Source organism: Schistocerca gregaria, chromosome 1 (genome assembly GCF_023897955.1).
Source record: "Schistocerca gregaria isolate iqSchGreg1 chromosome 1, iqSchGreg1.2, whole genome shotgun sequence".
NCBI classification, from domain to species: Eukaryota; Metazoa; Arthropoda; class Insecta; order Orthoptera; family Acrididae; genus Schistocerca; species Schistocerca gregaria.
Genome location: NC_064920.1, coordinates 867398677 through 867422634, shown reverse-complemented (window position 1 = coordinate 867422634; position 23958 = coordinate 867398677). Strand labels below are relative to the sequence as shown.

General features: G+C 40.2%; 1 protein-coding gene across 1 annotated transcript in view; it reads right to left on the bottom strand.

The window, feature by feature from the left end:
* Positions 1-23958, bottom strand: part of LOC126273074 (uncharacterized) — a 155306-nt gene that overhangs the window by 420 nt on the left and 130928 nt on the right. The window lies entirely within an intron of this gene.

The following is a 23958-nucleotide window of genomic DNA, read 5'->3' as shown; positions in this document are numbered from 1 at the left end:
TGTAACAAAAAGCATAATTGTATTATAAATCAATGTCTGTTTAGAATTAATATTAACATAATTACAGAATACACATAATTTTTATTAATGAGAGTGTATATACAGGATTATCAATGTATTAAAATATGCACCAATACAAAGTCACTAAATATTTTAGATTGTTCTGATTTATATCCTTCATGACATGTTTGATGGGCATTACTATATGGTCTAAGAGAAATACCTATACCAAACATTTCATATTCTATTGCTGAGACAACCACAAAGTATGGCTAATTTTCAAACTTATGGAGTTTCAGGAACCCAGGCAGCATATTAGTAGCCATGCAACAGTCAGCTTGTGTCATCATCCATCAACTGCCAAAGACCACAGTGCCATGTCAAACATTTTGTGGAGCATGTACAGCACAAGAATCGGCATACAATTTGTTTAACTTTAGCCCTTTTCTTCTCTAGTAAACGTTCTTCTCTGTGTTTATTTATTTATTTTGTTCTGTCTTTGAGCATTTTTATGCAATTGATATCATCATAAGGAGTTTGCATATATTGTGTAAATACATTTCGTTGACATAATTCCAGTGTACATACTATTAATAACACATGGCAACAATTCCGTAATTCTGCAATACATAAATTTTTTTAAGTATTATCACATAAACTACTGACATACTAAGGTAAGTAAAAAATAGTTTTCAGTTACAAATAATTTATTATCTCATGTCACCCTTAGAACAGTTTTGAGATTCTGAAATATTGGAGAAAGACTTTTCTTTCAACCATTTTTCCGTTGTTTTTTTTAACGTCATTAAACGAGACATGATGCACCTGTACAGATAAAGGTAAAGATAAAGTATTAAATAATTTTATGCCCAAGTATTCATAACTAGTATGTGTTTTCTTTAGTCTAGCTGTTAGCATAGCTATCTGTTTCATTTTTCTAGCTTTATGTGGTGTAGAGTTTTCCGTAAGATGTAGTTTTTTTTTAAAGATTTCTTTAATGTTTACTAGGCTACAGAATATAGAAAGTGATGGAACTGTAAATACTTTTACGTTTTTAAAAAGTGGTTTACAGGAGGTTTTAAAATTTGTAACTCCAGAAATAGACCTAATAGGTTTTTTCCCAGATGAAAATAGTTTGGCTTTTGCAGAATTACCACTTAAAATGATACCATATTACAGGAGGCCGTGAAAGAAGGCATAGTAGGAGTTAAGTAACAGAGGAGACACATGCCTGTACTTTAGTCAATAAAAAGATAAATGGAGGACTTTCTGCAAATGTGGTCTCTGTGTTTGCCTCAAGTTAATTTGGTATCAACGTATACACCAAGTAGCTTAAGTGTTGAGCCTCATCTCCACTGCTTGTTAAACTGAAAATGATGTTCGCTGTCTTTTCTTAGGTGACGGATAGCTCATTGACTTTGAACCATTTATTAGATATGTTAACGTACTCTTTGTTTTCCTGTTTCTGTTTGTTTATGCCCTTCCCAGAGTTAATGAATGTTGCATCATCAGTATAAAGTACAGATTTAGAGGGCATGTTACTGGGAAGATAATTCACAAATATTCTACACAGTAAAGGGTCAAGTATGGATTATATTAGATTAGATTTACTTTCATTCCAATTGATCCATAGTGGAGAGGTCCTCCAGGATGTAGAACATGCCAGAAAAACAATAGAACATAACAAATATTTACAACTGTAACAAATAAGCTATTGATGTACCTTCCATAGGTCGCAAGTGGAATGACCATCAATTTTTTAATGAACACTATATGTGAGAATCATTTTAGAATCACTCATTTACTGAGATCACATTAATGCACTGAATTTAAAATTAAAAAAAAAATGTTTTATTTATTTGAGGTAATAAACATAGAACAGAACTACTACAATAATTATTTGTGATGAACACATTAGTGCACTGAAATGGTGCAGAAGTTTGATTGTATTTCACACACACACTCACACACACACACACACACACACACACACACACACACACACACAAATCTGTTAGTTCTATTGAGAGATTCATCAATGGAGTAGAAGGACGTAGCCACCAATAAATCCTATAGCCTCCTCTTAAACTGAATTTCATTGGATGTTAAGCTTTTAATGGCTGCTGGCAAGTTATTGAAAATGTGTTGCTGATTAATGCACACCTTCCTGTACAAGAGTAAGTGACTGTGAAGACTATTCTTATTTCTAGTATTGATTCCATGAATTGAGCTGTTGGTTTGAAAAAGTGATATATTTTTAATGACAAATTTCATTAAGGATTAAATACATTGGGAAGCAGAAGCTAGTATCTCAAGTTCCTACAGAATGTTATTGAGTTCACACAAGATATAACTCTTATTGCTCATTTTTGAGCTTGGAAAACTTTAGCTTGGCTTGATGAATTACCTGAAAAAAAAATCCCATATGACATTCTGGAATGAAAGTAAGCATAGTATGACAGCTTTCTTCATTTTTATACCCTTTATGTCTGACATAATTCGCATTACAAACAGAGATTTGTTAAGATGCTCCAGTGGTCCTGTGGTACACTCCTCTCAATTGAGTTTATTATCAAGCTGTAATCCCGAGAATTTAACACTGGCCACTTCTTCTATCTGCTTGTCACTATATGTTAGGCATATGCTTGTGGGACACCCTTTACAAGTTCTGAACTGCATGTAGTGTGTTTTTTCAAAGATTATTGACAAAGAATTGGCTAGGAACCAGTGATTAATGTCCACAAATATTTTAGTAGCCGAGGGTCCTAAGATGGAACCTTAGTGGGACTCCACATGTAATTAGCTCCCAGATGGATGATGGGAAATGGATAGGTTAAAGTTAGATATAGTGGGAATTAGTGAAGTTCAATGGCAGGAGGAAAAAGACTTCTGGTAAGGTGTCTACAGGATTATAAATAGTCAAATAGGGGTAATGCAGGAGTCGGTTTAATAATGAATAGAAAAATAGGAGTGTAGGTAAGCTACTACAAACAGCATTGTTGTTGTTGTTGTTGTTGTTTTCAGTCTTGAGACTGGTTTGATGCAGCTCTCCATGCCACTCTATCCTGTGCAAGCTGCTTCATCTCCCAGTACCTACTGCAACCTACATCCTTCTGAATCTGCTTAGTGTATTCATCTCTTGGTCTCCCTCTACGATTTTTACCCTCCACCCTGCCCTCCAATGCTAACTTTGTGATCCCTTGATGCCTCAAAACATGTTCCACCAACCAATCCCTTCTTCTAGTCAAGTTGTGCCACAAACTTCTCTTCTCCCCAATCCTATTCAATACTTCCTCATTAGTTATGTGATCTACCCATCTAATCTTCAGCATTCTTCTGTAGCACCACATTTCGAAAGCTTCTATTCTCTTCTTGTCCAAACTATTTATCGTCCATGTTTCACTTCCATACATGGCTACACTCCAAACAAATACTTTCATAAACGACTTCCTGATACATAAATCTATATTCGATGTTAACAAATTTCTCTTCTTGAGAAACGCTTTCCTTGCCATTGACAGTCTACATTTTATATCCTCTCTACTTCGACCATCATCAGTTATTTTGCTCCCCAAATAGCAAAACTCCTTTACTACTTTAAGTGTCTCATTTCTTAACCTAATTCCCTCAGCATCACCCAATTTAATTTGACTACATTCCATTATCCTCGTTTTGCTTATGTTGATTTTCATCTTATATCCTCTTTTCAAGACACCGTCCATTCCGTTCAACTGCTCGTCCAAGTCCTTTGCCGTCTCTGACAGAATTACGATGTTATCGACGAACCTCAAAGTTTTTATTTCTTCTCCATGAATTTTAATACCTACTCCAAATTTTTCTTTTGTTTCCTTTACTGCTTGCTCAATGTACAGATTGAATAACATCGGGGAGAGGCTACAACCCTCTCTCACTCCTTTCCCAACCACTGCTTCCCTTTCATGCCCCTCGACTCTTATGACTGCCATCTGGTTTCTGTACAAATTGTAAATAGCCTTTCGCTCCCTGTATTTTACCCCTGCCACCTTCAGAATTTGAAAGAGAGTATTCCAGTCAACATTGTCAAAAGCTTTCTCTAAGTCTACAAATGCTAGAAACGTAGGTTTGCCTTTCCTTAATCTTTCTTCTAAGATAAGTCGTAAGGTCAGTATTGCCTCACGTGTTCCAACATTCCTATGGAATCCAAACTGATCCTCCCCGAGGTCCGCATCTACCAGTTTTTCCATTCGTCTGTAAAGAATCCGCGTTAGTATTTTGCAGCTGTGACTTATTAAACTGATAGTTCGGTAATTTTCACATCTGTCAGTACCTGCTTTCTTTGGGATTGGAATTATAATATTCTTCTTGAAGTCTGAGGGTATTTCACCTGTCTCATACATCTTGCTCACCACATGGTAGGATTTTGTCAGGACTGGCTCTCCCAAGGCCGTCAGTAGTTCTAATGGAATGTTGTCTACTCCGGGGGCCTTGTTTCAACTCAGGTCTTTCAGTGCTCTGTCAAACTCTTCACGCAGTACTTACCCCCCCATTTCATCTTCATCTACATCCTCTTCCATTTCCATAATATTGTCCTCAAGTACATCACCCTTGTATAAACCTTCTATATACTCCTTCCACCTTTCTGCCTTCCCTTCTTTGCTTAGAACTGGGTTGCCATCTGAGCTCTTGATATTCATACACGTGGTTCTCTTCTCTCCAAAGGTCTCTTTAATTTTCCTGTAGGCAGTATCTATCTTACCCCTAGTGAGATAAGCTTCTACATCCTTACATTTGTCCTCTAGCCATCCCTGCTTAGCCTTTTTGCACTTCCTGTCGATCTCATTTTTGAGACGTTTGTATTCCTTTTTGCCTGCTTCATTTACTGCATTTTTATATTTTCTCCTTTCATCAATTAAATTCAATATTTCTTCTGTTACCCAAGGATTTCTAGCAGCCCTCGTTTTTTTACCTTCTTTATCCTCTGCTGCCTTCACTACTTCATCCCTCAGAGCTACCCATTCTTCTTCAACTGTGTTTCTTTCCCCCATTGCTGCCAATTGTTCCCTTATGCTCTCCTTGACACTCTGTACAACCTCTGGTTCTTTCAACTTATCCAGATCCCATGTCCTTAAATTCCCACCTTTTTGCAGTTTCTTCAGTTTTAACCTACAGGTCATAACCAATAGATTGTGGTCGGAGTCCACATCTGCCCCTGGAAATGTCCTACAATTTAAAACCTGATTCCTAAATCTCTGTCTTACCATTATATAATTTATCTGATACCTTTTAGTATCTCCAGGATTCTTCCATGTATACAACCTTCTTTTATGATTCTTGAACCAAGTGTTAGCTATGATTAAGTTATGCTCTGTGCAAAATTCTACCAGACGACTTCCTCTTTCATTTCTTAGCCCCAATCCATAATCACCTACTATGTTTCCTTCTCTCCCTTGTCCTACTGACGAATTCCAGTCACCCATGACTATTAAATTTTCGTTTCCCTTCACTACCTTAATAATTTCTTTTATCTCGTCATACATTTCATCAATTTCTTCATCATCTGCAGAGCTAGTTGGCATATAAACTTGTACTACTGTAGTAGGCATGGGCTTTGTGTCTATCTTGGCCACAATAGTGCGTTCACTATGCTGTTTGTAGTAGCTTACCCACATTACTATTTTCCTATTCATTATTAAACCTACTCCTGCATTACCCCTATTTGATTTTGTATTTATAACCCTGTATTCACCTGACCAAAAGTCTTGTTCCTCCTGCCACCGAACTTCACTAATTCCCACTATATCTAACTTTGACCTATCGATTTCCCTTTTTAAATTTTCTAACCTACCTGCCCGATTAAGGGATCTGACATTCCACGCTCCGATCCGTAGGATGCCAGTTTTCTTTCTCCTGATAACGACGTCCTCCTGAGTAGTCCCCGCCCGGAGATCCGAATGGGGGACTATTTTACCTCCGGAATATTTTACCCAAGAGGATGTCATCATCATTTAATCATACAGTAAAGCTGCATGTCCTCGGGATAAATTACGGCTGTAGTTTCCCCTTACTTTCAGCCGTTCGCAGTACCAGCACAGCAAGGCCGTTTTGCTTAATGTTGCAAGGCCAGATCAGTCAACCATCCAGACTGTTGCCCCTGCAACTACTGAAAAGGCTGCTGCCCCTCTTCAGGAACCACATGTTTGTCTGGCCTCTCAACAGATACCCCTCCGTTGTGGTTGCACCTACGGTACGGCCATCTGTATCGCTGAGGCACGCAAGCCTCCCCACCAACGGCAAGGTCCATGGTTCATGGGGGGACAAACAGCATAGTGAACGCATTATTGTGGCCAAGATAGACATGAAGCCGACGCCTACTACAGTAGTACAAGTTTATATGACAACTAGCTCTGCAGATGACGAAGAAATTGAAGAAATGTATGATGAAATAAAAGAAATTATTCAGACAGTTAAGGGAGACGAAAATTTAATAGTCATGGGTGACTGGAATTTGGTACCAGGAAAAGGGAGAGAAGGAAACGTAGTAGGTGAATATGGATTGGGGCTAAGAAATGAAAGAGGAAGCCGCCTGATAGAATTTTGCACAGAGCACAACTTAACCATAGGTAACACTTGGATCAAGAATCATAAAAGAAGTTTGTATTCATGGAAGTAGCCCTGAGATACTGACAGGTTTCACATAGATTATATAATGGTAAGATAGAGATTTAGGAACCCGGTTTTAAATTGTAAGACATTTCCAGAGGCAGATGTGGACTCTGACCACAATCTATTAGTTATGAACTGTAGATCAAACTGAAGAAACTGCAAAAAGGTGGGAATTTAAGGATATGGGACCTGGATAAACTGACTAAACCAAAGGTTGTACAGAGTTTTAGGGAGAACATAAGGGAAGAATTGACAGGAATGGGGGAAAGAAATACAGTAGAAGAAGAATGGGTAGCTTTGAGGGATGAAATATTGAAGGTAGCAGAGGATCATATAGGTAAAACGACGAGGGCTAGTAGAAATCCTTGGGTAACACAAGAAATATTGAATTTAATCAATGAAAAGGGAAAATATAAAAACGCAGCAAATGAAGAAGGCAAAAATGAATACAAACGTCTCAAAAATGAGGTCGACAGGAAGTGCAAAATGGCTAAGCAGGGATGGCTAGAGCATAAATGTAAGGATGTGGAGGCTTATCTCACTAGGGGTAAGATAGATACTGCCGACAGGAAAATTAAAGAGACCTTTGGAGAAAAGAGAACTACTTGTATGAATATCAAGTGCTCAGATGTAAACCCAGTTCTAACCAAAGAAGGGAAAGTAGAAAGGTGGAAGGAGTATATAGAGAGTCGATACAAGGGCAATGTACTTGAAGACAATATTATGGAAATTTGTAGACTTAGAGAAAGCTTTTGACAATGTTAACTGGAATACTCTATTTCAAATTCTGAAGATGACAGGGTTAAAATACAGGGAGCAAGAGGCTACTTACAATTTGTACAGAAACCAGATGGCAGTTATCAGAGTCGAGTGTCATGAAAGGGTAGCAGTGGTTGGGAAGGGAGTGAGACAGGGTTGTAGCCTATCCCTGATGTTATTCAATCTGTATATGAGCAAGCAGTGAAGAAAACAAAAGAAAAATTTGGAGTAGGTATTAGAATCCATGGAGAAGAAATAAATACTTTAAGGTTCGCCGATGACATTGTAATTCTGTCAGAGACAGCAAAGGACCTAGAAGAGCAGTTGAACAGAATGGATAGTGTCTTGAAAGGAGGATATAAGATGAACATCAACAAAAGCAAAACAAAGATAATGGTATGTAGTCGAATTAAGTCGGGTGATGCTGAGGGAATTAGATTCGGAAATGAGACACTTAAAGTAGTAAATTAGTTTTGCTATTTGGGGAGCAAAATAACTGATGATGGTCAAAGTAGAGAGGATATAAAATGTAAACTGGCAATGGCAAGGAAAGCGTTTCTCAAGAAGAGAAATTTGTTAACATCGAGTATAGATTTAAGTGTCAGGAAGTCGTTTCTAAAAGTATTTGTACGGAGTGTAGCCATGTATGGAAGTGAAACATGGATGATAAGTAGTTTGGACAAGAAGAGAATAGAAGCTTTTGAAATGTGGTGCTACAGAAGAATGCTGAAGATTAGATGGGTAGATCATATAACTAATGAGGACGTATTAAATAGGATTGGGGAGAAGAGAAGTTTGTGGCACAACTTGATCAGAAGAAGGGATCGGTTGGTAGGACATGTTCTGAGGCATCAAGGGATCACCAGTTTAGTTTTGGAAGGAAGTGTGGAGGGTAATAATCGTAGAGGGAGACCAAGAGATGAATACACTAAACAGATTCATAAGGATGTAGGTTGCAGTAGGTATTGGGAGATGAAGAAGCTTGCACAGGATAGAAGAGCATGGAGAGCAACATCAGACCAGTCTCAGGACTGAAGTCCACGACAACAACAACAACAACAACATGCACGATGCCTGATAGTTAAATACATTTCTCTTTCCTAATAACATTTTTTGTTTCCTGCCAGAGATATAAGATTTGAACCATTTTGCGACATTTCCTGTTACACCATAATATTCTAATTTTCTTAAAAAGAATATTGTGTTTTACACAGTCAAATGCCTTTGACAGATCACAAAATATACCTCTTGCCTGCAATTTCTTGTCTGATGAATTAAGTACATTTTCACTGAAAGTGTCCTTCTAAATATCAGAACCATTTGGAAAACTGAACGGCATCTTTCGACAGTTTTATGGTTATAAAGCTGATTGCACATTACCTTTTCTAAAATTTTTGAGAATGCCGGGAAAAGTGAAATTGGATGGAAATTTGATTCTATTCCTTTATCTCCCTTCTTAAACAGTGGCTTGGCTTCAGCATATTTTGACCATTCACGAAATATTCCGCTGAGAAACAACTGGTTATACAGATAGCGTAATATGTTGCTTAACTCAGAATCATATTCTTTAATCAACTTTGTTGATATTTCGTCATACGCACTAGATGTTTTTGATTTTAACGATTTTATGATGGATGTTATTTCTGCTGGGGTAGCGAGGATCAAATTCAACTCCATCTTTTCAGTAAGACTTATAAAATGTTTGTTAAAAAGTTCTGCAACACTATAAACGCCTGTCACCAATGTATCATTTACTCTTATTGCTGTTTCCCCCCCCCCCCCCCCCCCCCCCTCCTTTCATGTCTGGTTCTATGCGCCTCCTCCTTCACTTTATCCCATATTAACTTTATTTTGATATCTGATATGTCTATTTTTTTCTTGTAATGTATTTGCTTTCATGTCCATATTACCATCTTTAATATTTTGCAGTATTTCTTGTAATGTGCTATAGCATCAACATCAGAGCTGTTTTGAATAGGCAGGTAAGTTTTCTTTTCGTTTTACAAGATACCTCTATTCCTTGAGGCATCGGCCTTGTCCCAGTGGATCCACTGGTTCACATGAGATTACTGAATTTAAGTGCTGTCAGGCATTGCAGGCACTTGGATGGGTGATCATCCAGGCTGCCATGCACTGTTGCCATTTCTTGGGGTGCACTGGTCTTAGGTATTCCATAGCAGCATCTACAGAACTTGACAACTCCATCTTTTCAGTAACACTTGTAAAATGTTTGTTAAAAAGTTCTGCAACACTATAAACACCTGTCACTAATGTATCATTTACTCTTATTGCTGTCCCCCCCCCCCCCCCCTTTTCATTTCTGGTTCTATGCGCCTCCTCCTTCACTTTATCCCATATTATCTTCATTTTGTTATCTGATATGTCTATTTTTACCTTGTAATATATTTGCTTTCATGTCCATATTACAGTCTTTAATATTTTTCAGCATTTCTTGTAATGTGCTATAGCATCAACATCAGAGCTGTTTTGAATTGGCAGGTAAGTTTTCTTTTTGTTTTAAAAGATATGTCTATTTCTTGAGGCATCGGCCTTGCCACAGTGGATCCACTGGTTCACATGAGATTACTGAATTTAAGTGCTGTCGGGCATAGCAGGCACTTGGATGGGCAATCATCCAGGCTGCTATGCACTGTTGCCATTTATCGAGGTGCACTTAGCCTTGTGAAGACAATTGAGGAACTACTCGACTGGATAGTAGTGGCTCTGGTCACAGAAAACCTTCATAATGACTGGGAGAGCAGTGTGCTGACCACACGCCCCTCCTAGCCGCATCTGCAAATGAGAATGGCACAGTGATTGGATGGTCCTGATGGGGCACTTTTGGCCTGCGGATGGAGTGCTCTATTCCTTGAGTAATCCATGGGTTCTTTGTAGACTTTGGTGTAACCCTGGTTAGTTTTGAGGAAAAACAATGTTCAAATAAGGTAAGCACTTTATTAGCAAAAGTGATATACTTTTCATTTGTACCATGAGTACTGTATACATCACTCCATTGAATGCCTCTGAGGAGTGCCCTAAAATAATCAATTTTTGGCTTTTTGATTACCCTCTTGAGCTCAGATTTAACAGATTTTATATCCTGTTTAGTGCTAACATTTAACAGATGGCAATTGACTATTGGTTTTGTAATATAATTTTGTTCAGTGGACTTATCTATAAAGTTATTGGTTTTATCTATAAGCACTGAAGAATGCCTGGAGTATAAGTATTGGGATTTCTGGTTATTGTAAATTACAATTTCTTTTCCTGTCATTCAGATAGGAGTCGTTAAGGGAGTGTTGTAAACCTCTGGCTCCAAAACACCAAAGTTTCTCTAGTAGTATTGTATGGTTCACTGAATCAAATGCCTTCCTTAAATTGTCTAGAATGACTTCAGCATATAACTTTGATTCAAATGAGGTTTGTACAAAAGAAATGATACGTTCAACTCCTTTCACTGTTGAGTCAGAATGTTGTTTTCAGATAGATGTCCACAAATTTCATATTGTATGAATTATTCTATTATTTTAGAGAGAATAACTGCAACTGAAATTGGACTATAGTTGTTTGTGCATAACTTGTTACCCTTTTTATGAACGAAGATGACAACTGTTCCTTTTAGACACTCTAGAAAATGGCCAATAGCATGCATCCAGTTCATTACTCTACAAGAGGGTTTGACATGAGATCCATTATTCTTTAAATCACAATCTTGCTTCAGCTTCAAGAAACTGTGGTTATATCTGTGTGTGTGTGTGTGTGTGTGTGTGTGTGTGTGTGTGTGTGTGTGTGTTTTTGACAAAGGGCTTATTGGCCAAAAGCTCACTTACTGACAGTCTTTTTGTAGTACCTATCTGCAACTCAGCATCTCCACTATATGGTATGTAGCAATTACCCTTTTCATAATATTATTACATTACCTCATCGATTTTCGATTTTTTAATAACAAATTTTGATAAGCCGTAAGTGTCCTCAGATTTTGAATTTCCTAATTTTGTTAAAGATGTAACCACAACACATATCTCTATTTGTGGCGGCTTGAAAGTTGGCACAGTGTTTGCACAATTTTGAAGAAACTGTTTGCCAGAAATGAGGTCTAGATCAGAAGTGTATGTTGAATTGGAAGTATGCTGACGAGAAGTTAGGGTGTCAGTGGTGTTTACTGCATTGACAAAAAATTGATTAAATTCACCTGGTGTGATACTGACAACACCTGTGATCTCTTAACAATGTATACCAGTACCAAACTCTGATTTTAGAATCCTCCCTGCTGCCATACATCTATTACTTGAGTTTTCAGTGTAATGTTTATTTCCCCTGCATTTGACTATTTTAATTTGTGACCTATAATGTCCTTTGAGTTTGTTATAAGTGGCTTTGTCTATATTACTGCTTATTACTTTTTCATAGCAATTAATATCAATACCCTTAGTTTCTGCAAGTGAGGCATAAACCATTTGTTTTGTGTTAGGTGCCCGGGTCCTCTGACTTTATTTTTTATTATGTGGCTCCTTGACGTTTTGGCATCAGATATTAAAACCTTTAGTGATAATGTTTATAAGTATGTTGAAAGCTTCCTCTACATTGTTGAAAAAGTAAGACAGTATGCCAGTCTACTTGTATTAGTTCTTCCCTGTATGTGTTAATATTCTTATCAGAAAATAATCTAATTGTCCAGTACTGAATTTGTTCTTGGTCTACATTTAATTTCTTAGTAATTAATTCCACACATTTACCTATATTATCTGATGGGTAATCACCATTTAACAACCTGGTTCAAATTCACTTCTTCACACTTTGGTTATGAAGTTATTATGGATAGATTGAAACCTTCTAGGACTTTCATTTGCACAGAGAAGACTATATGACCTTAACATATTTGCTAAGTTAATATTTTTAGCTGTATTTTTTCTGATTCAGTGTTTCAAGCCTCCAAAAATTAGTATGTTGTGTGTGGTGTATTTCTGCACATTGACAATAAGCTTTTCTAAGCATTCATTAAATTTCTCTAATTCTCTTTCATGGGAGTGATGTACAGAGAGAGATATAAGCCATACTGTAGATAATTAAGCCTTACTGTTAGTAACATGCACAACAGTACGTTTCAGGTCTCTCTCATATATATATTAAAAACAGATTCCAAGACCTACCAAGCGGGAAAGCGCCGGTAGATAGGCACAATGAATAAAACACACAAACACACACACAGAATTTCGATCTTTTGCAACCGGTTGCTGCTTTGTCAGGAAAGAGGAAAGGAAAAGGAAAGATGAAAGGATGTGGGTTTTAAGGGAGAGGGTAAGGAGTCATTCCAATCCCGGGAGCGGAAAGCCCCACCTTAGGGGGAAAAAAGGACAGGTATATACTCGCGCACACACACACACACATACACACATCCATCCACACACACACACACACACACACACACACACACACACACACACACACACACACACACACACAGACACAAGCAGCTATATATATAATAAGATATATAATAAAAAGAAACATTCTACATGGGAAAAATATATATTAAAAAACAAAGATGCTGTGACTTACCAAACGAGAAAGCACTGGTAGGTAGACACAATAAAAAAACACACAAACACACACACAAAAATTTCAAGCTTTCGCAGCGCACAATTGCTTCATCAGGAAAGAGGGAAGGAGATGGAAAGATGAAAGGATGTGGGTTTTAAGGGAGAGGGTGAGGAGTAATTCCAATCCCAGGAGTGGAGAGACTTACCTTAGGGGGAAAAAGTGGACAGGTATACACTCACACACACACACTCACATATCCTTCCGCACATATACAGACAGACATATATACAGACATATGAATACAGACAGGTGTCTGTATATGTGCGGATGGATATGTGTGTGTGTGTGTGTGTGTGTGTGTGTGTGTGTGTGTGTGTGTGTGTGTGTGTTTGTGTGTGTGTGTTTGTGTGTGTGTGTGAGAGAGTGTATACCTGTCCCCTTTTTCCCCCTAACGTAACTTACGTTAGGGGGAAAAAGGGGACAGGCATACAGGCCTTTAAATATGTCTGCTTGTGTCTGTGTATGTGCGGATGGATATGTGTGTGTGTGTGTGTGTGTGTGTGTGTGTGTGTGTGCGAGTGTACATCTGTTCTTTTTTTCCCCTAAGGGAAGTCTTTCCGCTCCCGGGATTGGAATGACTCCTTACCCTCTCCCTTAAAACCCACATCCTTTCGTCTTTCCCTCTCCTTCCTGAAGAAGCAACCATCGGTTGCGAAAGCTAGCAATTCTGTGTGTGTGTTTGTGTGTTTTGTTCATGTGCCTGTCTGCCGGCGCTTTCCCACTTGGTAAGTCTTGGAATCTTTGTTTTTAATATATTTTTCCCATGTGGAAGTTTCTTTATATATATATCGAAGATGCTGTAACTTACCAAATGAGAAAGCGCTGCTATGTTGATAGACACAATAAAAAACGCACAAACACATACAGAAATTTTCAAGCTTTTGCAACCCAAGGTTATACACAACTCTCCCGCACGTTCAGGGCCTCACTGCGATGGAGCACTTCCCTTCACACCGATCACCTGCTACCCTACCTAAAACCTCTTTCCTCATTATCTTAGCCAGATTCATCCTAACCCACAACTTGTTCACTTTTGAAGGTCAGACATACCAACAAGGGAACAGCTATGGGTACCAGGATGGCCCCCTCATATGCCAACCTATTTATGGGTCGCTTACAAGGGGCCTTCTTGGTTACCCAAGCTTGCCAACCCTAAGTTTGGTACATATTTATTGATGACATCTTTCATGATATGGGCTCACAGTGAAGAACAACTCCTGAATATCCTCTCCAACCTCAACTCATTTGGTTCCATCAGATTCATCTGGTCCTACTCCAAATCCTGTGCCACTTTCCTTGACGTTAACCTCCATCTGTCGAATTGCCAGCTTCACACATCTGTCCATATCAAACCCACTAACAAACAACAGTACCTCCATTAAGACAGCTCCCACCCATTCCATATGAAATGGTACCTTCCCTACAGCTGAGGTCTTCGTGGCAAACAAATGTGCTCCAGTCCTGAATCCCTGAACCATTACACCAATAACCTGAAAACAGCTTTCGCATCCCGCAACTACCCTCCCAACCTGGCACAGAAGCAAATAGCTAGAGCCACTTCCACATCCCCTCAAACCCAGAACCTCCCACAGAAGAACCCCAAAAGTGCCCCACTTGTGACAGGATACTTTATGAGACTGGATCAGACTCTAAATGTGGGATCTGACTTCCTCAAATCCTGCCCTGAAATGAGATCCATCCTTCATGAAATCCTCCCCACTCCACCAAGAGTGTCTTTCTGCTGTCCACCTAACCTTCGAAACCTCTTGGTTCATCCCTATGAAATCCCCAAACCACCTTCCCTACCCTCTGGCTCCTACCCTTGTAACTGCCCCCAGTGTAAAACCTGTCCCATGCACCCTTCCACCACTACCTACTCCATTCTGTAACCCGGAAGATGTACACGATCAAAGGCAGAGCCACATGTGAAAGCACCCATGTGATTTACGAACTGACATGCCTACACTGTGAAGCCTTCTATGTGGGAATGACCAGCAACAAACTGTCCATTCGCGTGAACGGACGCAGGAAGACAGTTTTTGTTGGTAATGTATGGCCAACACATCTTGGCACAGTGTTACACCATCTGCGTTATCTGGATACTTCCCACTGACACCAAACTATCAGAGCTTCAGAGATGGGAACTTGCCCTCCAATATATTCTCTCATCCCATTACCCACCAGGCCTCAACCTCCACTAATTTCAAGTTGCTGACCCTTGTACCTCACCTGTCATTCAACAACATCTTTGCCTCTGTACTTCTGCCTCGACGGACATCTCTGCCCAAACTCTTTGCATTTACTTATGTCTACCTGTGTCTGTATATGTACGGATAGATGTGTATGTGTGTGCGAATGTGTACCTGTCCTTTTTTCCCCCTATGGTAAGTCTTCCTGCTCCCGGGATTGGAATGCCTCCTTACCCTCTCCCTTAAAACCCACATCCTTTCGTCTTTCCCTCTCCTTCCCTCTTTCCTGATGAAGCAACCTTGGGTTGTGAAAGCTTGAGTATTTATGTGTGTGCTTGTGTGTTTTTTATTGTGTCTATCAACATACCAGCGCTCTCTCATTTGGTACGTTACAGCATCTTTGTTTTTTATATATATTTTTCCCACAAGGAAAATATAACCCTATAACCTTGATTGGGTCTAAAGTAATTTGTAATTGCATGAAAATGTGGTGGAACACATTTTTTGTCAATGTTCATTGAAGCATAATATCATTCTTCTTTTATCTTCCAAAATAATACCAGGTTTGTCAGTCTTAAATTTTGTTGTTCTTGTGGTCTTCAGTACTGAGACTGATTTGATGCAACTCTCCATGCTACTCTATCCTATGCAAGCTGCTTCATTTCACAGTACCTACTGCAACCTACATCCTTCTGAATCTGCTTAGTGATTTCATCTCTAGGTCTCTCTCTACAGTTTTTACCCTCCACACTGCCCTCCAATACTAAATTGGTGATCCCTTGATGCCTCAGAACATGCCCTACCAACCAATACCTTCTTCTTGTCAAGTTGTGCCACAAACTCCTCTTCTCTCCAGTTCTGTTCAGTACCCCATCTAATCTTCAGCATTCTTTTGTAGCACCACATTTCGAAAGCTTCTATTCTCTTCTTGTCCAAACTATTTATCGTCCATGTTTCACTTCCATAGATGGCTACTCTCCACACAAATACTTTCAGAAATGACTTCCTGACACATAAATCTATACTCGCTGTTAACAGATTTCTCTTCTTCAGAAACGCTTTCCTTGTGATTGCCAGTCTACATTTTGTATCCTCTCTACTTTGACCATCATCAGTTATTTTGTTCCCCAAATAGCAAAACTCCTTTACTACTTTAAGTGTTTCATTTGCTAATCTAATTCCCTCAGCATCACCCGATTTAATTTGACTACATTCCATTCTCATATTTTAGGGATCTGATATCCAAGTGTAAAAATAAAGTAGGGCAGTTATTCTAAGGAGGAAGATTTAGTGTGTTGTGGGGAAAGCAGCTTTTTTTAAGAAATAGAGGAACAGAAGGTCAAAGTTATACAATTGTGGCTTATCTTGGAATTTGGAAACCCCACTTTTTTGGCAGTTGTTTATTCCATGATGCTTGGTTAACTTAACCACCATGTTATAAAGTCTTTTGTGAATTAGTTTTAGAAACAGTGCAATTTTTATGAGGCACCTGCAACTCATATTCTTGGTTAGACCACTGTTGCACTAACATTTTTAAGACACGCAAAAAGGATGCAAAATGATGAGTACATTGACAAATCCAGCAATAAAGTAAATGTAGTATGTAACATTTTAAAAAGCGAAAGAGGGGAAATCAAGCCTATACACACGAACGTACAAATCAAACTCAACAATGAATCTATATCTAATCCTGAAGTTGTGGTGAACTCTTTCAACAAATTCTTTACGAGCATTGATGAAAAATTTGTCAAAAGAAATCCTAACACAAACTACCAACCAGCAAACTAAACATGTCACACATGTGCAGAGTCAATTTACATTACCAAAGTCACTGGAAATGATGTTGCAAAAACCTCAGAGAGTTAAAAAATTCACATCAGCTGGAATTGATGGTATCCCAGCAGCTGTCATCAAATAATGTGTACACACAATTGCTGAACCATTAACTCACCTCTTGTGACTTTTATTTCCAGACAGGTAATTTCCCTGAAGCTCTGAAACCTTCTAAAGTAATTCCTGTCTTCAAAAAATGTGATAATAAAGACATGAATAACTATAGGTCTATCTCAAACTCATCCTGACTTTCTAAAGTTTTTGAAAAAATAATGTACAGAAAACTGATGGACTTCATTGGAAAAAAAAGAAAGATTTACTAAGTTTAGCTCAACATGGATTCAGATGCAACAAATCTACTGCAACTGCAGTATATGAATGCATACATACGCTATTAGATCTCTTACATAAAAAGAAACCCATAAAAGGCATATTTCTGGATCAGTAAAAGGCTTTTGACACTGCCGACCACAAAATATTGCTGGAAAAAATAGAACACTATGGTATCAGAGGAACTGAAAACAATTGGATTGCTTCATTCCTAACCAATCAGATGCAGAGTGTCAGCATGAAATACACTAATATACAAACGAACTCAATAAACAAACCCCTATCGAGTAATAAAACTGTAAAGCAAGGTGTACCACAGGGCTCAGTATTGGGACCTCTACTTTTCCTCATATATATTAATGACTGCAGCCTGAATAAAGAGGCACACAAAACAAAAATATTTCCTGATGACACAACTGTACTCCTCAAAGGGGAGAATACAGATGCTGTGCAAAAAGCTGTGAACTTGGCCACTGAAAATTTCAGGAACTGGGCTAAAATCAACAGATTAACAATCAACACCAAAAGAAAAAGATTCCATGAACTTTCACACAACACAGAATGCAAATTCGTCTCAGTCACTTGTCAATGTAAATAACCAGCCTAGAGATGCTGACACTGTTTTCAAATTCCTATGTCAGTGGGTTCAAGATTACCTAAAATGGAATACCTATGCAGGAAAGGTAAATGCCAGAATTAGTACTGGCTGTTATGCATTGAGTGTACTAAAATCGTGTGTTAGCCTGAAAACATTAACCAGTGGACACTATGCTTACATACAAGCCCACCTAAAATATGGTGTGATATTCTAGGGATAATCTCCTACTGGCCTGACCACATTCAAAATCCAGAAGAGAGCAATGAGGATTATTACTCAGAGCAAACCCAGAGACTGCTGCAAACCCATCTTCAGGAAGTTGGAAATCCTTACACTGCCTTGCCTATACATTCTTGAGACTCTAAACTTTTCAGTAACCACATAGTGCCAACTGACTGCATAGTCATAAAAAATAATGAAATACATAAACACAACACCAGGTAAAACTCAAATCTGCATGTTTTACATACAAATACTCAACTGTGTAAAAAGGGAGTTTTTCAAATGGGCCTCCAACTGTTCAACAATCTTTCCACTTGTATAAAGTCCATCAAAGACAACAATAACTTTAGCAAAGCTGTAAAGTAATAATTGTTGTGTCTTTGTTTTTACTCTATAAATGAATACCCAGAACAGTAATCTTGCTATTTATGTTAAACTGAAAACACTGAGCAGTGGAGTGAAGTAAACTTAAGCAATCTTTGCAATATAGTAAATTAGGATAGTATATGTTAATGAATGTATCAATGTTAACTGATATTCTGACATCTGTAGCCCACTGTCTACCATCAGATCACATGGAACAAATATATAAATAAATGAATAAATAATCATATGTTCATCCTAACAGTTCTTTTACAAGTTTTAATATGAATTTAAAGTAACAACACATTACACAAAGTGGTTCTGTCAGTAAAATATTAAGATTATAAACTTATCATTACAAGCTAGAACTTTCTTTTTAAGTATACATTTGTAGTATGTGTTTCGCTTACAGTAGGCCTACTATACATAATCAGGAATATCAAAAATGTCTTACTGTCATCCTCCACAATATGTTGTATATTTTCATCTTCCTCAGTTCTATTTTGACATACCAGACTATTATAAAATTAATGGTGAATGGATGGAACATACACTCCTGGAAATGGAAAAAAGAACACTTTGACGCCGGTGTGTCAGACCCACCATGCTTGCTCCGGACACTGCGAGAGGGCTGTACAAGCAATGATCACACACACGGCACAGCGGACACACCAGGAACCACGGTGTTGGCCGTCGAATAGCGCTAGCTGTGCAGCATTTGTGCACCGCCGCCGTCAGTGTCAGCCAGTTTGCCGTGGCATACGGAGCTCCATCGCAGTCTTTAAAACTGGTAGCATGCCGCGACAGCGTGGACGTGAACCGTATGTGCAGTTGACGGACTTTGAGCGAGGGCGTATAGTGGGCATGCGGGAGGCCGGGTGGACGTACCGCCGAATTGCTCAACACATGGGGCGTGAGGTCTCCACAGTACATCGATGTTGTCGCCAGTGGTCGGCGGAAGGTGCACGTGCCCATCGACCTGGGACCGGACCGCAGCGACGCACGGATGCACGCCAAGACCATAGGATCCTATGCAGTGCCGTAGGGGACCGCACCACCACTTCCCAGCAAATTAGGGACACTGTTGCTCCTGGGGTATCGGCGAGGACCATTCGCAACCATCTCCATGAAGCTGGGCTACGGTCCCGCACACCGTTAGGCCATCTTCTGCTCACGCCCCAACATCGTGCAGCCCGCCTCCAGTGGTGTCGCGACAGGCGTGAATGGAGGGATGAATGGAGACGTGTCGTCTTCAGCGATGAGAGTCGCTTCTGCCTTGGTGCCAATGATGGTCGTATGCGTGTTTGGCGCCGTGCAGGTGAGCGCCACAATCAGAACTGCATACGACCGAGGCACACAGGGCCAACACCCGACATCATGGTGTGGGGAGCGATCTCCTACACTGGCCGTACACCTCTGGTGATCGTGGAGGGGACACTGAATAGTGCACGGTACATCCAAACCGTCATCGAACCCATCGTTCTACCATTCCTAGACCAGCAAGGGAACTTGCTGTTCCAACAGGACAATGCACGTCTGCATGTATCCTGTGCCACCCAACGTGCTCTAGAAGGTGTAAGTCAACTACCCTGGCCAGCAAGATATCCGGATCTGTCCCCCATTGAGCATGTTTGGGACTGGATGAAGCGTCGTCTCATGCGGTCTGCACATCCAGCACGAACGCTGGTCCAACTGAGGCGCCAGGTGGAAATGGCATGGCAAGCCGTTCCACAGGACTACATCCAGCATCTCTATGATCGTCTCCATGGGAGAATAGCAGCCTGCATTGCTGCGAAAGGTGAATATACACTGTACTAGTGCCGACATTGTGCATGCTCTGTTGCCTGTGTCTATGTGCCTGTGGTTCTGTCAGTGTGATCATGTGATGTATCTGACCCCAGGAATGTGTCAATAAAGTTTCCCCTTCCTGGGACAATGAATTCACGGTGTTCTTATTTCAATTTCCAGGAGTGTATTTCAAAATGTCATGAATATCTTTATCTTAAAGTTTCTTTTGGTTTATTGGCCTTGGGTTGGAATATTATGGTACTAGCTGAACATGTTGTAGTTCAAGGGTGTGTTTATTCTTTCACTTTTATCCTTTAACAATATTCACATATGCACCTTGCTCTATACCACCTGAGTAACAATACCTGACACAATATTTCCAGGGTTGTTCAACAGAGACTTTTGGCATTGAAATGCAACTGAAACCAACAGGTTCTTTATCCTCAGTAAATCTATGATTAGTTATTTTATAAGTTAAAGGCTTTGAACTTAAGAAATCAACCTGTTCCATTTCAGTTACATTAAATTTTCTTTATACCTGTCCTAGTATTTTTATAAGATCTGCCCACCCAGCAGGTGTATACACATATTTTTCCAATCTTTTTCTTTTCTCTGTGACTCCAAAATTCCTACAACAGGGTAGGTAGCTGTGACCTGATACTAGATACTTGTGAACTATTTCCTTAACATATTTTTTGTGAATGAGTTGCAACCAAAAACATACTAATGATATATCCTTATTTTGATCGAAACAGTTATCAAAATACATGATTACTTTATTAATATTATTATTTGTGTGGCAATAGATCTTAAGTTAGTTTTCAATTTGACTTCTTGAAGTATCTCCTAGAAAAGTTTCACTTCTCTGTGGCTTTTTATGGGTCTGCTTGAGTTAAGGATATCTGTGTGCTTTTTTTAGTTTCTTTGACCCCTCTGTACATTATATCATACAAATATTTAGACCCTGATAAAACTTGGACCTCTGCTCTTCATGCATGTTCTGATACTGCCATTTTATCTGTGTTACTCAGATAATATTTATTCTTTTCCTCTCAATGGAAGGAACTGATGTTTCTTTTAGCAATTCCTATGTATAGTAGACTACATGTAGGAGGGATTTTGTATACTCCTGCAATATTCAGATACTGCATGACCTCCCTATCATCTTTAAATGTGTGTCATTACTATATCTTCTTAGTACTCTGCTGATGGAATGGGAAGAAAATACATAACTTAGGTTAAGTATTTCATCTCAGCCAAAGAAGAAACATTAGAAACTGCAGTTTAATTTGATGAGTCATATGCTTAATCATAAATAAAAATAGTACAACTTTCATTACGCACAAGCTTCCTCCAGCTGAAATGCTTTGAAACACTTCGCAGACATTAACAAACATTTCAATTTGGATACCACCAAAGTGTTTCTTCTTAAAGACTTTCCCATATAGCTTCTACTGTTGCAACATACTGGTACACCAAGAAGACTGTCACAAAATGAGCTTTCAGCCAGCAAGGCCTCTGTCGAAAATAGACAAAAAACACACACACACACACACACACACACACACACACACACACACACACACAAGCACATATGCAAACATGCAAACACATCTCACACACACATGAATATAGGCTCTAGTGCCTGAAGTCAGACTATGAGCAGCAGCGCATGAGATGCAGAGGTAACCTGGTGGGTGTAAAGAGGAGGCTGAGTGTGGGCAGGAGGAGGTGTAGCGGGGTAGGTGTTGGGTACGGTAAAAGTGTTGCTATTGGGAGCATGCAGGGATGAAATGGAGAGAGGGTAGGTCATGTGGTGGAGTTGGGAAGTTAGACGAAGGGCTCAGGCTAAATGGGGAGGTGGTGGTGGGGGGGGGGGGGGGGGGGGAGGGAGGACAGTGGAAGAGGAGAACAGTAAAAGGTCGAGATGCATTGGTAGCGGACCTATTCTCTCTCCACATCATCCCTGCATGCTCCCATTAGTGGTACCTTACTGTTCCCAACCCCTACCCAGTTATCCCTCCCCTCTTGGCCATAGTCTCCTCCTTACCCCCACTGCCCCCACGTGGTTGCCTCTCCCATCACGGGCTGGTGCTCATAGTCTGGTGTCAGTTGCCATGTGTGTGTGTGTGTGTGTGTGTGTGTGTGTGTGTGTGTGTGTGTGTGTGTGTGTTGACAAAGGTCTTGTTGGTTGAAAGCTCATTTTGTGACAATCTTTGTTGTGCCACAGCATCTCTACTATATGGTAAGCATAGCTCCCTACTTAGCAATCATATACAACCACTCGCTCACCGACAGATCTGTACCTACAGATTGGAAAATTGCCCAGGTTGCACCAGTGTTTAAGAAGGGTAGTAAGAGTAATCCATCGAACTACAGACCTATGTCATTGACGTCGGTTTGCAGTAGGGTTTAAAATATATATATAGTAGGTAGATTCATGATTTACTGTCAGGAAGGTCGCAGTTCGTAGAAATAGACAGCAAATCATTGAGTAAAGCTGAAGTGATATCAGGTGTTCTCCAGGGAAGCGTTCTGGGACCTCTGCTGTTCCTAATCTACACTCCTGGAAATTGAAATAAGAACACCGTGAATTCATTGTCCCAGGAAGGGGAAACTTTATTGACACATTCCTGGGGTCAGATACATCACATGATCACACTGACAGAACCACAGGCACATAGACACAGGCAACAGAGCATGCACAATGTCGGCACTAATACAGTGTATATCCACCTTTCGCAGCAATGCAGGCTGCTATTCTCCCATGGAGACGATCGTAGAGATGCTGGATGTAGTCCTGTGGAACGGCTTGCCATGCCATTTCCACCTGGCGCCTCAGTTGGACCAGTGTTCGTGCTGGACGTGCAGACCGCGTGAGACGACGCTTCATCCAGTCCCAAACATGCTCAATGGGGGACAGATCCGGAGATCTTGCTGGCCAGGGTAGTTGACTTACACCTTCTAGAGCACGTTGGGTGGCACGGGATACATGTGGACATGCATTGTCCTGTTGGAACAGCAAGTTCCCTTGCCGGTCTAGGAATGGTAGAACAATGGGTTCGATGACGGTTTGGATGTACCGTGCACTATTCAGTGTCCCCTCGACGATCACCAGAGGTGTACGGCCAGTGTAGGAGATCGCTCCCCACACCATGATGCCGGGTGTTGGCCCTGTGTGCCTCGGTCGTATGCAGTCCTGATTGTGGCGCTCACCTGCACGGCACCAAACACGCATACGACCATCATTGGCACCAAGGCAGAAGCGACTCTCATCGCTGAAGACGACATGTCTCCATTCGTCCCTCCATTCACGCCTGTCACGACACCACTGGAGGCGGGCTGCACGATGTTGGAGCGTGAGCGGAAGACGGCCTAACGGTGTGCGGGACCGTAGCCCAGCTTCATGGAGACGGTTGCGAATGGTCCTCGCCGATACCCCAGGAGCAACAGTGTCCCTAGTTTGCTGGGAAGTGGCAGTGCGGTCCCCTACGGCACTGCGTAGGATCCTACGGTCTTGGCGTGCATCCGTGTGTCGCTGCGGTCCGGTCCCAGGTCGATGGGCACGTGCACCTTCCGCCGACCACTGGCGACAACATCGATGTACTGTGGAGACCTCACGCCCCACGTGTT